General features: G+C 38.5%; 1 protein-coding gene and 2 long non-coding RNA genes across 46 annotated transcripts in view; 2 read left to right on the forward strand and 1 right to left on the reverse strand.

The window, feature by feature from the left end:
• RAPGEF4 (Rap guanine nucleotide exchange factor 4) overlaps nt 1-15,886 on the reverse strand; it is a 284,010-nt gene that overhangs the window by 253,515 nt on the left and 14,609 nt on the right. The window lies entirely within an intron of this gene.
• On the forward strand, nt 1,140-2,995 carry LOC144304506 (uncharacterized). Its single transcript, XR_013371453.1, has 2 exons — nt 1,140-1,199; nt 2,516-2,995. It is a non-coding gene; the product is annotated as an uncharacterized LOC144304506 (long non-coding RNA).
• Nucleotides 14,463-15,886, forward strand: part of LOC144304499 (uncharacterized) — a 213,731-nt gene continuing 212,307 nt past the window's right edge. For 42 of the 43 annotated variants that reach the window (XR_013371408.1, XR_013371435.1, XR_013371429.1 and 39 more), the window contains exon 1: nt 14,482-14,601. This is a non-coding gene — a long non-coding RNA (uncharacterized LOC144304499). Of the gene's footprint in view, nt 14,602-15,886 lie in introns of all 43 variants that reach the window. The other variant, XR_013371421.1, reaches the window with a different exon arrangement.

A 15,886-nucleotide genomic window follows, 5' to 3' on the forward strand; every position in this document is an offset into this window, starting at 1 on the left:
ATGGAAGTCAACTTAATGAGTTTAATTCAAGAAAGAGATCAAAAAGTGGTTATTGACATTTCCTAGAAGAGCTAGGTACTGAGCAAATTCAGGAAGCAAGTGTTCAGACAAATTAGTAATCCTGGCTTTATGACCCAACTAGCACAAGTAAATAAAAAACACAAAGTGTTTTGGTAAGAAAATAAACTTGAGTCTTCTCCCAGACTATGGGCAACTTTAGCACAGGGACCACACATCTGACACTCTGGCTGCTTAGCAGAGTCCTGGCATACAGTAGGTGCTTGGTTATTCACATATTCATTCAACAAACACAGTAATATTTAGTGAATCCATAATTCATTAAATTCATTTTATAATGAATTTTAAAATAACACTTTAGTCTATTTTAAATACGTTGATTTTTTATTCTCTGAATTCAAAACTTCTCTTTGTATCTGTCTAAATTTCAACAGTTATTACTTTCTCCTGGATGGATGGACAAATTTTTTTATTTTTCCTTGAGAAACACATTTTTCTTCATAGATTAAATGTACACTTTAACCCTCCCCTAAAGGCTGCTCTATTGTTCATGATAAAATAACTGTATGTTTACCTCATTGTTAGTTTACTTGCTTGCAAGTGCATGCATGTAAATTAACATTTAAAAAATAACACTAAAAATAAAGTTTTAAAAGTAACACTTATTTATCCTCTCTTAATTACCGAAATGCATTTGGGGAAAATATTATGGGAAAAAAATCACCCGCAATTATAACCTCCTAAAACAACCTCAATTTACTGCACATCTTTCCAATTGTTATCTAGCAGGCTAGCTGGCTAAAATCTAAAACCTGTTTCATTTTTCACAAATTGTACCAAACTACATATATAATTCCGTAACCACTGAACATTTTATGCTACAGCTTAACAGAGACTTCCAACCTTTTTAAAAGTCATGGTGCTCATAGAAAATGGCTGTGATAAACAGATCCATTTTCCCAAGCCACCTGCTCACATTCAGGCAACCTCGAAGGCTGAGGGAATCAATCCCTCAGGTCTAAGTACCTGCACTTCAGCTGGGAAGTTCTGTTCTAAAGAACTAGTTCTGTTAAGTGTGATTGTTCAGGAACCAATCAGGGGGGGTTACAATAAGTGGCAACATTCTTCACTTTAGCATCTACCTAGTGCCTACTGTATGGCACCATGACATTCTCCTCCAGGTGGGTACATTCAAATAAGATAGGTCACTCCCTTGGTAAACAATTCAATACAATCTGGCATGAATTATTTTGGAAATAAGAGTAAAAATAGCAGCTGCCATTTATTATATTCTTGTCAGGGGCCAGCACTTGCTTTACATAAATTAACTCATGTAATCCTTCCAATACCTTTTTCAGGTAGGTCTTACTATCCTGCAGATGGGAACACTGAGCCTGGAAGTATGGAGTTCCCCCAATCTCTCTGTCAGTGGAAGGAGTCAGAGCTGGAACCTGGGCCACTGACTGCACTCTTACCCAACCATATTTCTAATCAGGTCCACCAGAGATGAGTGACTTGTCTCAGGCAGGCTGATAACTGGGGGCCACTTCAGACATTCTCTGGCTCTTAATTCACTGTTTACTTAGCAGAAAGACTGAGCACAGGATAGGGAAAGACATGGGAGGAAAACCAGCTGGTGGCAGCCCTTAGCTACTCCTGTGTTCCCTCAAGTAACTCAGCCACGGCCTGGATCTGCATATCCTACTCAGTGAACATACGAACGAACATCCGAATGAAGTGACTATACATAACACACACCACCAACAATGCCAACAAAAACTAAGCCTGCATTTATTTAGTGCCACCTTCTTTAGAAGGGAGTTAAACTGTTAGTCATGAGCATCTTATTAATCCACTCTCAGCACCTCATTAAAGTGGATCTGCCATCCCAAAACAGCATTCTTTGTAGTAAGTGTCATAAGCCTAGGGTTTCCAAATTTTGCAAATACAAAACAGGACACCCACTTAAATTTGGATTTCAGATAAAGGATAAATAATTTTTATTATAATTATGTCCCACTGCAACAACCAGAACATATATGTTAAAATTATTTGTCATTTATCTGAGATTCAAATTTAGCTGAGTATCTTACATTTTATCTGAGAAACCTAGGTAAGGTCAATTTTCTCCACCTCGTATTTCTGGATGCTTTAGAATCTCTCCTAGATTGGTGCCCCAAGACAACTGCCTTGGTCTCACATACAGCAAATGGAGATAGAGATAGAAAGCCTGTGTTCCCCCCCTGCTGTTTGTGCTTCTCAGGGAACATGGTTATCATCCCAGTGGTATTCAGTACTGCCTGAGAATGAAAGGACAGCCGTGGGACAGAGGAGGCTTCTATCCAGAGCATGAATTTTATTAAAAGATTTTTGATATTTTTAAAATTCACTTAAAATTTTGAGATTTGATTTTTAAAAAGAACTTCTCACATGAATATGTAGTAGTTTCTGGTTTTCCGTCTTGGCTAATTTCAAGTTTCTTCATGAAAACCACTAGGCCATAAATATTTTTATGTGCATTAAAAATACTGCACATTTTGTACTTTGGAGTTATATGGGAATCCCCAGAATCAACCCTGCAGTGCAGAAACAGTGAGCAATGTCTTTGGCGAGAACTGATTATGCTATCGTCACCAGCGCGTACAGCTGGCACTCTTCCGCCCGAGTGTTCACGCCAGGAAGTGTGATTTCTTGATGAATCCATAGAAGCTTTTATTTCCATTTTGGCTGCAAAAAATCTACTGGCTTCCACAAAACAGTGCAACTTTCTACTGGAATTGTTTAAAATGTGATAAATCAAATGTTTTGTTTACAAATACCAGTGTATAAAGAGCTCCATTTTCTGTTTTATTAAGTGTCCCTATGACAAAACCAATCAAAATTAAGAGGTTTTTTTTTCTTTAAAAGATGGATGTATTTTTCCTTGTTAATTTTAAAATGGCAATACAAAATAAAATAAAATAAAATAAAATAAAATGGCAATACATTTCTTGTATGAATATCTGTTGGTGCATTCATTCTTTCAATGACCTTGAACTCTCAGTCTGAAATAGCTCCCAAGATTTCTCCTGGTAGAAATTCAGACCTATCTGTGCACAAGCAGTGCATACACTTTGTCCCAGTCAATAAAAAATTCATGCATCAAAACAACAGGAATCACTGAACACTGTGGCACCTAATATCACCCTTTAAGCTTTCCACAATGAACTTGACAGTGAAGATATTGGCACACACAGGCCACAGACAGTTACTTGGTGGCATGTACAAAAGTAGATCTAAGAAGCATAAGATGTGTTTATATGTCTATTTCAGATAGACGTTTTATCTTTGCGGAGACACAAATGAGCCCAAACCTTTTTATATCTTGCTGGGAAAATCCTGAGTTATAACTATACAGAAATGTGACTCTTACAACAACATCCAATTATGCACATTTTGAAGAAAAGTTGCCAGAATTTTTGCAGCTAAAGGCAGCAGACTTGGCTAGAAACAAAACAATCCAAACCAAAACCAAACAAGAAAATGCAGAAATTGCATGTAGCTTTCCTCAAGGATGAAATCGTCTTAAAAGGTAAAACCCAAATGATAGGAAAGAGTGGGTAAAACACACCCTTAAATCGTCTTGAAAGGTAATGGTCTTGAAAGGTAAAACCCATATGACAGGAAATAGTGGGTAAAATATATTACCCAATAGCTATCTCCAAATCTTTTCTTTGCCAAAAAGGAGGCAGACACACTGTAAAGATACTCCTATCAGATAAGTCCATCAAACAGCAAACTGACCTATATTCAAACGGCATGGCTGAACTGGCTAAAAGACAGAGGTTAACAGGATTTTTTTTTTTTTAATCAAGCAGTTGGATAAAAACAGGAAGAGAAATCATTTCCCACAAATAGTTAAAATGGGGTAGATTAAACATATACTGACATAAACAGTGACTAAGGGTTAAAAAGCACATGAACAAACACATGGTTATGAATTTTAACAACAGTGACTAAGGGTTAAAAAGCACATGAACAAGCACATGGTTATGAATTTTAACAACAGACATCTTAACGACAGATAACAACAGAACTATCAGGAGGCCTGAGGCTTGGCCGAGCTGGGCTGCAGATTCAAACTTGGGAGTTCCAGCAGACACATCAGTTAAATCCACGAGGAAGATGAAATGGTTCCCAGAAAGTTGCCTAATAAGAAAAACAAGCTGAAAAATGAAACCCCAGAGAACACTATTTTTCTTCCTTTCTCAGAAAGCAAAGATAACAGTGGTCATGTTGCCAGCCTTCTTTTTTTTTTTTTTTTTTTTAAAGATTTTATTTATTTATTCATGATAGTCACAGAGAGAGAGAGAGAGGCAGAGACATAGGCAGAGGGAGAAGCAGGCTCCATGCAGGGAGCCCGATGTGGAATTCGATCCGGGGTCTCCAGGATCATGCCCTGGGCCAAAGGCAGGCACCAAACCGCTGCGCCACCCAGGGATCCCGCCAGCCTTCTTTTTTAAAAAAAAATTTCAACACCTTAGAAATAAGGGTTGATCAACATGTAAGGTGCAAGAATTTTTCAATTTTTATCTCAAAGCAGCTATCAACGAATATCAAACACAAACTGGGAAAAAGAAGAAGAAAGCAACAATCGACAAGAAGGTTGAAGCACAAAAGGGAATAGTTGAAAGAAAAAAAGGACTCTAACTCACATACAGCACTAAAATACAAAAGGGTCTTCAGATCACAGTTCAGGAAAATCTTGACCTTCTGAAAGTCTGGCTATGCACAGGGTTCAGAAGTGACAGCTACTTCATGTCCTCCCCTGACATTCACAACCCAGAACCCAAGGTCTAAAGATTATAGAAAATTTCTTAACAATATGAAGATTCCCTGCAAATATCAACAGCCACTCAGCTATGTCTCCCATTTCCACCTGCTCACAGTGGAGCCAGAACATAAGAGAAAGGAACCCAATACGCAAGCAGTACACATGAATATCTCCAGGTTCTCTGGTTGACTTTGCTAGAAATAACCCATATCTGATGCTCCTCAGGTCAGTGGAAAATACGAGGAAGTCATTGCCATGGCTAGACCCAGACTCACATACACACAGAAATTCAGCATTCAGCAGTACATACTCAGCACGGCCATAATCACTTTCATCTCAGCTATCACCCTCCCCAGGGCCATGTTGATCTGGATCCTCTATCCTCTGGATAGGAGACGGCACTGACAATGGATATGAGACGGCAATGATAAGGCACTGCAGACAAAAAGACCATCCTGGCCCGCCTTTCTCCTGAGACAAGTGAAGCAGAAGTTGGGTTTGCAGAATAGTAAACAGAAGTCTTCAGAATAGTTTGGAGAAATGGAACAGGTCATTTCTCTTCTGAGTTTTAAAATCACTGTACTATATTGAATAGTGTCCTTCAAAAATTTATGCCCATCTGGAACTCAGAATGTGATTCTATTTAGAAACAGTGTCTTTGCAGATGTAATTAGTGAAGGGAAGGTCATACTAGACTAGGGTGGATTCTAAATCCAATATGATGTCCTTATAAGAGGAGGAGAAGACACACTGAAACAGACACAGAGGAAAGAAGGCCATGTTACAGTGAGGGCAGGAACTGGAGTCGTGCAGTACAAGCCAAGGAATGCCAAGGATTGCCAGCACACATGGAAGCTAGAAAGAAGCAAGAAAGGATCCTCTTGTAGAATCTTTAGAGGAAGCATAGCCCTGTAGACACCTTGATTTTTTTTTCAAAGATTGTATTTATTTGAGATCGAGAGAGAGTGAGCATGAGCAGGGGGAGAGGCAGAGGGAGAGAGTAAGGGAGAAGCAGATTCTCTATTAACTAAAAAAACTATTAACTATTAACTAAAAAACTAAAAAGTCTAAAAAACGAATAGTCTAAAAAACTATTAACTTCAAGAATTGAGAGACAATACTGCTGTTTTAAAGCACCCACTTTGTGTTAATTTGTTGCAGAGCTGTACAAATGAATACATGGTCACATAGAAATTCACCATTCCAGGGCAAATGCTCAGACCTTTGTTCATTGCTGACTCCCAACTTTAATGAAGCTGACCAAACTCTACAATGCCAGGTTTTCAAGGGTTTGCTTCTTCCACAAAATAGAAAGCACCCTGGATAGATTGAAGTTTACATCAGTCTCCATGACCAAAAACAATGGCACCTTAGACAGATGCTGTATCTACACATCATAGAGTACAGCTCCACAAAGTAGTCCTTGAAAAAGGGACAGGTCAATGTTTTCTGGAGTTCAGCTATGCTTTTAATTTAAAGTCAGCTTAAATTAAGGTAATCTCCATAGGCATATGATGTGAAGACTCTCAGCTGTATCTAACAGGATCTAGACTAACTGCTGCCCTGGACAGGTGAGATCACATCTTCCACACATATCCTGCCACACCCATCTTACCTACCATCATTTGAATGAATTTCCATTGGAAAGCCAAATACAGTAAAGGCAAGGAATTCACTGATCTATGTAGGGCTGTAGGATTTGGGAAATGGTACTTCTCCAGGTTCCATGTTTATTCAACCATCAAATAAAAAGGTATCTACTTTGAGGCACCTGGGTGTCTGCCTTTGGCTCAGGTCATGATCCCAGGGTTCTAGGATCAAGCCCTGCACTGGGCTCCCTACTCGGCAGAGAATCTGCTTCTCCCTTTCTCTCTCCCTCTGCCTCTCCCCCTGCTCATACTCACTCTCTCTCTCTCAAATAAATGAAATCTTTGGAAAAAATGTATCTACTTTGTCTTATGTAAGGAAATAAAGTGTGTTTACTGGTGAACAAGGAAGTCTTAAATGGTAATGGTCATGAAATGGTAGTATTAGTTTTTACAAGTTATAGTATTTCCACTAATTTGTATACAAAGCTTATTAGTATGATCAAAAAATACCAACAAATATGAATATGTATACATTCAAAACTTTATAACATATACCAACATACAAAGGTTTAAAAAAGGACAAACTGAACAATAGTTTCATTATATAAAATCAGAAAAGTAACATTAATTCTTTTTTTTTTTTAATTTTTATTTATTTATGATAGTCACACAGAGAGAGAGAGAGGCAGAGACATAGGCAGAGGGAGAAGCAGGCTCCATGCACCGGTAGCCCGATGTGGGATTCGATCCCGGGTCTCCAGAATCGTGCCCTGGGCCAAAGGCAGGCACTAAACTGCTGCGTCACCCAGGGATCCCTAATTCTTTTTTTAAAATATTTATTTGAGAGAGTGAGAGAGAGCAGAAGTTGGGAGGAGGGGCAGAGAGAGAGAGAGAGCAGCAGACTCCCCAATTATCAGGGAACCTGATGTGGGGCTCGATTCCAGGACTTTGAGATCATAACCTAAGCTGTAGGCAGACATTTAACCGACTAAGCCATCCAGGTGCCCCAATATTAATTATAACAAATTATTTTAAACAATCTGCCTATATTATGTAGCCATAGAAATTTGCAGGTCCATTCTTCCTAATCCATATAGCACTGAGTCAAAAAAATCAATTCATATTTTATGCATTCCCAGATAAATGGAGTTTACTGCTTTGATGCCACCTACTCTGAGGAAATCTGATCTGATCTCTCAGACTCAGGTCCACCCTGTGTACATTCTCATAGCCTGATGTGGTCCTTCATAGCAATATGAACATTATATTAAACACTCCTCTGACTACTCATTTAGTGTCTGCATTCCAGGTAACTTCCATAATGGTATATTCTCTGTTCTCTTCTCAGGCATGAGCCTCAGCACCAGAGTCACACATAACATTGCTTGATGTAAGGTCAATGTATTAATATGCATTGCACAAAGGTCTTGTAAAGGATATTTTAAAAACTTATTTACTTCTTTCTGTGTGAGTAAAGAGAAGGAAAATGGCTTGTTCAGTGCAATGAGGATGCAGAAGAAAGTATACACTGCTGAGGAAGGCATGAGGGCAAAGTGACGTTTTGGGATTTGAGGCCTTGATCTTCTTCCAGGATCTCTCCAACTGACTGGCTCCTCCAGTTAGAACAAGGTTTACTTTGTGATCTACACACTCATGCTAGATTCTCATTTTGGAGATCTTGGCTTAAAAAAAAAAAGAGAAGTTAAAGCCTTGTTTTCTTCAGTAACTAGATAAGTTAAAGCCTTGTCTTCTTTAGTAACTTGTCTTTGGAGATCTTGGCTTAAAAAAAAAAGAAAAGTTAAAGCCTTGTCTTCTTAGTAACAAGGCTGAATTTACCACTCGACTCTCATAACAGCACACTGGCCTCCCTGGTCCCACAGGCATATTGTTACCTCACTGTGGATCTTACTCATGGCAAAAGCTCCTAGGTCGAGAGCCAATGTTTTGTCATTGGCTCACTCCTCCCTTCTCTATCTACACATCAACTAAGACAGTGGATCCATGTACATGCAAAGATGTCCACTCCCCAATTTATACCATCTGATTCCTATCCATGATCATGAGTTAGACAGTGGCAGGGTCCAAATGCAAAGTAGAGATATGGGAAGCCTAAAGCTAGGGGGAAATGGAATTATCATCTACCAGCTGGGAGAGTCCACTGTTGGCCATCTCTTTTTCTGTTTTCTGTCTCTGATGGGGCAAAGGTGGAGCCCCAGTCCCAGACAGAAGGTCCTACTCTACCATACAGAGAAATTCAGCCTCTGGGATTCCAAAAACCCCAGATATTTAATAACTGAAAATAATTAATAATTTTTTAAAGATTTTTATTTATTTATTCATGACACACACACACACAGAGAGAGAGAGAGAGAGAGGCAAAGACATAGGCAGAGAGAGAAGCAGGCTCCTTGCAGGGAGCCCAGTGTGGGACTCGGTCCCAGGACTCCAGGATCATGCCCTGAGCCGAAGGCAGACGCTCAACTGCTGAGCCACCCAGGTGTCCCCAAAATTAATAATTATTAGCTGAAGAGGGCATGTGAAAATGAAGGCTGAATGGAAGAGACAGCCCTTGACCAAAGAATTTATTTTTAATCACTTTTGAGACTCCATAAAGAGATCTTAGTGATAAAAGTGTGACCTTTATTAAAGTGTGGTAGAAGAAACAGCAGAGCCGAGGTGAGGGTAATCTATACCTGAGTAGGGAAACTTAGATGCACGGTGGCTGGATTGCTAAAGAGGGAGAATTGCTGGATATAGGACAGGATACAGAAGAGGCTGCACACACTCATCACTTAACATCATTCTTGTACCCCAAGTAGGTGGTGCAAGAACATTTCTGAGTAGTTTCTTTAAAAGATGGGTTTCTGATGCATTGGAAGAAAGCAGTGTGTTCTATAGACAGCACAAACAGGAGGGCACTTGTATTAAGAGTTATCATCCTAATATCCCCTGATATCCAAGTTCATTTGTTTTGCAGGTCATTCAGCTTTAATTCAATCTCCCTTCCTGTGCCCCATATTTTGACTCTTTCCATTGTTCCTTCCTCCTTCCATATTCCAAGATTTCTTCCTTTCTCAGCTTTCTTAGTCATTCACTTAGAGCAGATCTGTTAATGACAAATCCTCTTCGTTTTCTTTTATCTGAGAATGTCTTGATTTCCCCTTCATTCCTGAAGGCCATTTTCACTGGGTATAGAATTCTGGGTTGACAGTACTTTTTCTTTAAATACTGGAAAAATGTACCGTTTCATTCTGGGCTCCATGATATCTGATGAGAAATCCACTGTAATTCTAGTTGTTTTTCCCCTAAATAAGGTATCACCTCTTTCTTGCTGTTTTAAAATACTTTTTACTTGTCTTTAATTTTCAGAAGTTTGATTACCTCGGCATGGATTTCTTTGGGTTTATCCTCTTTGGGGATTCACTCAGCTACCCGAATCTGTAGTTCCATTACTTGTGCCAAATTTGGTAAATTGTTAGCCATTGTTTCTTCCAGTATTTTTTCAGCACCACTCTCTCCCTTACCTTCCAGGATGCCACACGACATGAATGTTAGATCTTTTGTTATAGTTCCACAAGACCCTAGTCTCTTTCTTTTCTTCAATTTACTTTCTCTCTGTTGTTCAAAGTGGGTAATTTCTATTGCTAAGTGGGTATCTTCAAGTTTGCTGATTCTGCCCCCTGTCTTATCAATTCTAGTGTTGAGCCATTCACTGAAATTTTAATTTCAGTTGTTGGATTTTTCAGTTCTCAAATGTCCATTTGGTTCTTATTTATTTATTGTGTTTATTTGCTAAGTTGTTTTTGCTTATACATTGTTTTTCACTTGTTTTAAGTATATTCATAATTGCTCACCAAAGCATTTTTATGATGGCTGCTTTAAAATCCAGGTGGGAAGGACTGCTTCACTACAGTTAGGCAAGGATCAAAGTTGAGGATCCACACTGTCTTCATTGATGGAGGTTGAAGTGAGCCTGCAGTGTTTTCTGTGGTGTTTGGTTAAAGTAGAGCGTTTGTTTGTTTGTTTGTTTGTTTGTTTGTTTGTTTAGAGCAGCTTTTATCTAAATTTTTTTCTGTCTTGCTAGGCTGCCCCTTTGCTTATCCACAGAGAGCAGGCTTTTCTGAAAGCTTTTTTTTTTTTTTTTTTTTTGGCCTGTGTCCATTGGCATTTCTGGATTGTCATCTATTCCAGCAGCCAGTCTGGAATATTTAAGACAGAAAGAAAACTCAAGGAACTTACTACTATGTTTTCTTCAGATAGAGAAGTCCCAACCCAGTTTACCTTCTTCTCTCTACCTTTCAGTCTTTTTCTGATTGTTTTATATATAATGTCCAAGGTTTATAGTTGTATTTAATGGAAGAAATAGGGAGAATTGAGTCCTTTTGTCCAAAATGGTATCGCTGTCTTTTTAGCAGCATTTTTGCTTAGGTAAACTGGGCAGTTACAATTTCACAACTGCCATATGCATCAAAAGCAATGTGCACTAACCAGAAACTCATTTATAGAGGCATACTTTCTCCTGAGAAGAGATGTTTCCAGGGACATGGCAACCAATGAGCCATATGTTGTTTATTTGTTAAATACTTGCCAACTCTGGCTTTATTGATAATATCACTTCTGAGTGTCACAGCAGCCCGCATGCCTCAGCTGTGATAGTTTGCTTCCTTGCTGTTCAGTATTTATCACGGTGATGTTGACTCCCTGTTCTTTTCTCCATCTGTTAGGGAGAAATAACACCCTATGTTTTCATAACTGCATTCATGTTATTCGACCTCTTGTCCTCTATACCTTGATGTTTCATCTTTCCTTAACTTGGACTTTCCCATATACCCACATTTTAGGCAAATGATCTCCTTCTAGTTTAGACCACAGGATTTGCATTTGCCCTACACCTTGTGTGAGAGGTATTTTATTTTTGTTTTCAGTCCTGCTGTCTTCCTCACAACAACATTCTAAGGCCTGGCACAGAGTCTGCAACCCTCCCAACTGTCAACCAGGCTGGAAAAGTAGACCTATTAGCTATGTCATCTGTAAGATATAAAACTTCAAATGCAAACCCAGGCTGTAGTCTTTCTTCTTCCATATGTTTGTTAACATGATTATCTGACATTTGAAGATATGAACATTTGAAAACATCTTTACTAGCCTTTCAAGACATATTCCACATTTTCCTTTTTTTTTTTTTTTTTAAATGGGTTCCACAGCCAACATGAGCCTTTTACTCATGACCCTGAGATCAAGAGTCACATGCTCCATTGACTGAGCCAGCCAGGGGCCCCAATATTCCCCATTTTCTTGTTTTCCTCCTACCTCATTGGTCACTCTACAGCTTCTTTTGTTGGTCATTTCCTCTGCCCCTGAATTCTTGTTGGAAGATACTAGTGCTTAATCCCTAGTCCTCTTCTAACACTCATTTCCTTGATGTTCCCCAATCTCATGGCTTTATATATCATCTATGTATTAATGATTCCCAAATTTACATCTCCAACTCAGACTGCTCCTCTATACTACAGAGTCACATATCAAATTTCCTACTCAACATCACCAGTTGAATGTCTAACAGACATCTCAAACTCAACATGTCCAAAATTGAACTCCTCATTCTCTTTGAATATACCCTATCTCTAGACTTCTCCATCATAACAGATATTCTTCAATCTTTCTAATTTCCCATGCCAAAAACCTTCAAAGTATCCTTGACTCCTCTTCTGACATTCCCACACTCATTTCATGTCCTAGTGGTTCTACTTCCCAAATCCCTCCTACTTCTTCTCGCCATCTCCACTACTGTCACTCTGATCCAAACCACCATCATCCTTCTCCTGGATTACTGCAATAACTTCCTGATAGTCTCCCCTTTCCCACTATTGCTCCCTTCTCCACAGCATCTTCTCAACATTGTGATCATAGTGATCTTGTAAAAATGAAAGTCAGGTTATACCATTCCTCTGCTCAAAACCCTTCAGTGGTTCCCTGTTTCACTCAGAGTAAAGTCTGAGGCTTTTATAATAGCTATCAAGTCCCTATATGACCTGCCTTGAGTCTCTGCTCATTTTCTCTCCTAATCTTTCTCTTGCTCACTATAGTCTAGCCACAAAAGCCTCCTTACTGTTCCTTGAGCAATCCATACATGACCAACTCAGGTCTTTACACTGGCTATTCCCATTGCCAGGATATTATTATCCTAAACATATGCTTTATTAACTCCCTTGCCTCTTTGCTTACATCATACTTTCTCAATGAACCATATTCTGTCCAACTGCTTTAATATTACAATCTTCGCCAACCCACTAGCACTCCTGATCTCTTATTTTAATTGTTTTTCCCATAACACATATTACTTTCAAACATAACATGTAACTTATTTGTTTATTTTGTCTTTTTTTAAAATCTATTTCCTCTGTTAGAATGTAAGATCTAGGAGAAGAGGGATCCACTGTTTTGCTTAACTAAAGAATCCTAAGCACCTAGAAGAGTGTTTCCTAAGCATTCAATAAATATTTGCTGAATAAAGAAATGCTTCAACTATTCAAAAGACATTTATCTGGAAATCTCAGTTATTAAGAAAAAACCACAGAAGTCAGATCATATAGTAAATAAGTTTAAAAGGCTTTGTATAACCAAAATGATAGCTTTAAAATACCAAACCTCTGAAATTCATGTACTTTACTCAGAAGAGAAATCCTCAAGGCCAAAATAGATATAATTGTACTATACATACAGTTCCAAAAAACTTAGTTAACCTGGATTCTAAGTTCAAAGGCTTAGAAGCAGGATATCATGTTTGTGCAAGAAGAGACACTTAGAGGGCAGCAAGCAAGGAGTGACAGCTTCTGGACAATAGGGAAGAGTTGGCCAAAGGAAAAAAGAAGCCTTAAAAAGGGAGGTGGGGAAGTAACACTGGGGTATATTTGGTGCTGAAACAAATTATCTATATACGTCAAAATCACATTATATGTGATACCAATTTATGCTCAGTACACTGAACCTCAATCACCAAGTAAAAGAAGAATTATATTCAGTATACTTTAGAAAAGCAATCATATTAAATACCTCTTGGGAATACAATTAAATATCATTTCTACCAGGATTATTCAATTACACCAAGTTTGAAGGATTAATAAAAATAAATTTGTATAAAATTTATAATGCTGGATAACTAAAGACTCACTGTTGACAACTAAACTGTTTGGCTTTCAGTTGTTTATTGTTGTACATCTAGAAATGAATCTTGTGTTCTAAAACAGATCAACCTCATCAACTTTAAGATTTTATCAGATTTTAAGCACTCTGAGTAATCTGAAGTTCTTGTAATTTAGAAACCATGTACAGAAAATCTTTAATAGGACAAAACACTTGAGAAATAGTACATCTTGGGTAGATATGCTAAGATTAGGGCTACATTAGAAGATGCAAATCTGGATGATGTGACTCAAAGAGCCACCAGCCAAAACAAACATTCTCGTTGTGTGAGTTTCATCCCAATTTCCTTTAGGTTAAAGTTTTGACATCTCTTGGTATCCTTTAAATGTTAAACTCTTTAACACATTAGCTCAAATTATTTTATCAATTGTTAGGGAGTTTGTGAATGTAAGACTCTAAAGAAACAGATGCAAGATAAAGAAGAGAAATGTAGGGCACTGCCCTACCATTCTGTGTCCACCTCCAGGTATGAGCCAGTGTGTCTGTCCTACTTGTCCTATTTAAGAGATTGGCCTTCAAGAGTGGTATAAGACAGGAGACAGGGGAGACACGTCAACCCAAAAAGACTAAACAGAGAGGTAGACAAGAAACAACCCATTAGGAATTACCTGAGCAAATCATGGGTTGACAATGGCTCCTTATATGGCCCTGGAAGCTCACTCAGAGTAGGAAGAGCAGTGTTAGGGTAAGAGTTAGAGGAGACTGTCCACCCTGGCAACCCCAGAGGACTTGAGACACTCAAAGCAGATTCAAGGAGGTCAGACAGAGTACAATGAGAAAGCAGAGGACTAAGGAAGAAAGATTGGAACATAGAGTTCCTCAGTGTTCTACAGCCACAGATCATCTTTATAGTGATGTATACAATGGAATATTACTCAGCCATTAGAAACGACAAATACCCACCATTTGCTTCAACATGGATGGAACTGGAGGGTATTATGCTGAGTGAAGTAAGTCAATCGGAGAAGAACAAACATTGTATGTTCTCATTCATTTGGGGAATATAAATAATAGTGAAAGGGAATATAAGGGAAGGGAGAAGAAATGTGTGGGAAATATCAGAAAGGGAGACAGAACATAAAGACTCCTAACTCTGGGAAACGAACTAGGGGTGGTGGAAGGGGAGGAGGGCGGGGGGTGGGGGTGAATGGGTGACGGGCACTGAGGGGGGCACTTGACGGGATGAGCACTGGGTGTTATTCTGTATGTTGGTAAATTGAACACCAATAAAAAATAAATTTATTATAAAAAAATATATAGTAATGTCCAGGACTGTGAGGCCTTTCAAAAAGATCTTACTGAGGGTGCCTATGTGGCTCAGTCGGTTAAGCATCCGACTCTTGATTTCAGCTTAGGTTATGATCTCAGGGTCGCAAGATTGAGCCCCGCATGGGAGTCGGCACTAAGTGTGGAGTCTGCTCAATATTCTCTCTCCCTCTGCCTCTGCACCCCCCAACACACTTGCTCACACTAAATAAATAAACAAAATCTTTTAAAATTTTTTTTAAAAATTAAAAGCTCTTGGGATCCCTGGGTGGCGCAGCGGTTTAGCACCTGCCTTTGGCCCAGGGCACGATCCTGGAGACCCGGGATCGAATCCCACGTCGGGCTCCCGGTGCATGGAGCCTGCTTCTCCTCTGCCTATGTCTCTGCCTCCCTCTCTCTCTCTCTCTCTGTGTGACTATCATAAATAAATAAAAAATATAAATAAATAAAAATAAAAATTAAAAGCTCTTAATTTTAACTTGACATTTCCCAAATTTTTATCTTGAGCCTTTTTTTCCTTCACACTACCTACCAATATTACAAGGAACATACTTGAAACACCAAAATAGTCAAAAGGGAATGGGGTTTCATCCCACGTTGGTCCCTGGCACTTACTTGCTGGGTGACTCTGGACAATTTAACTTTCCTAACCTTAGTTTCCTTATTTGTAAAATATGGATAGTAGCAGCTATTTTATTTTATGAAAACTAATTTGAAAATACATATAAAAATCTTAAATCTCTTCACATATATTAATAATCTATTTAGTTCTATAGGTATCTCTAACCTAAGGAAATAATCTAATAATCTAAAACACAGGAAAAACTTAATATAAAACATTACAGCATTGTTGGTAACAGCAACAATCATTTTTAAATATCTTAACTGTCCAACAAAAAGAAAAACTTAAGCTGTATAATCCACATCATTTCAGCCAATAAAAATTATATTTAGAAAGAATTTTAACAACCTAGGAAAATGATCATCCAATAATGTT

Source organism: Canis aureus, chromosome 34 (genome assembly GCF_053574225.1).
Source record: "Canis aureus isolate CA01 chromosome 34, VMU_Caureus_v.1.0, whole genome shotgun sequence".
NCBI classification, from domain to species: domain Eukaryota; kingdom Metazoa; phylum Chordata; class Mammalia; order Carnivora; family Canidae; genus Canis; species Canis aureus.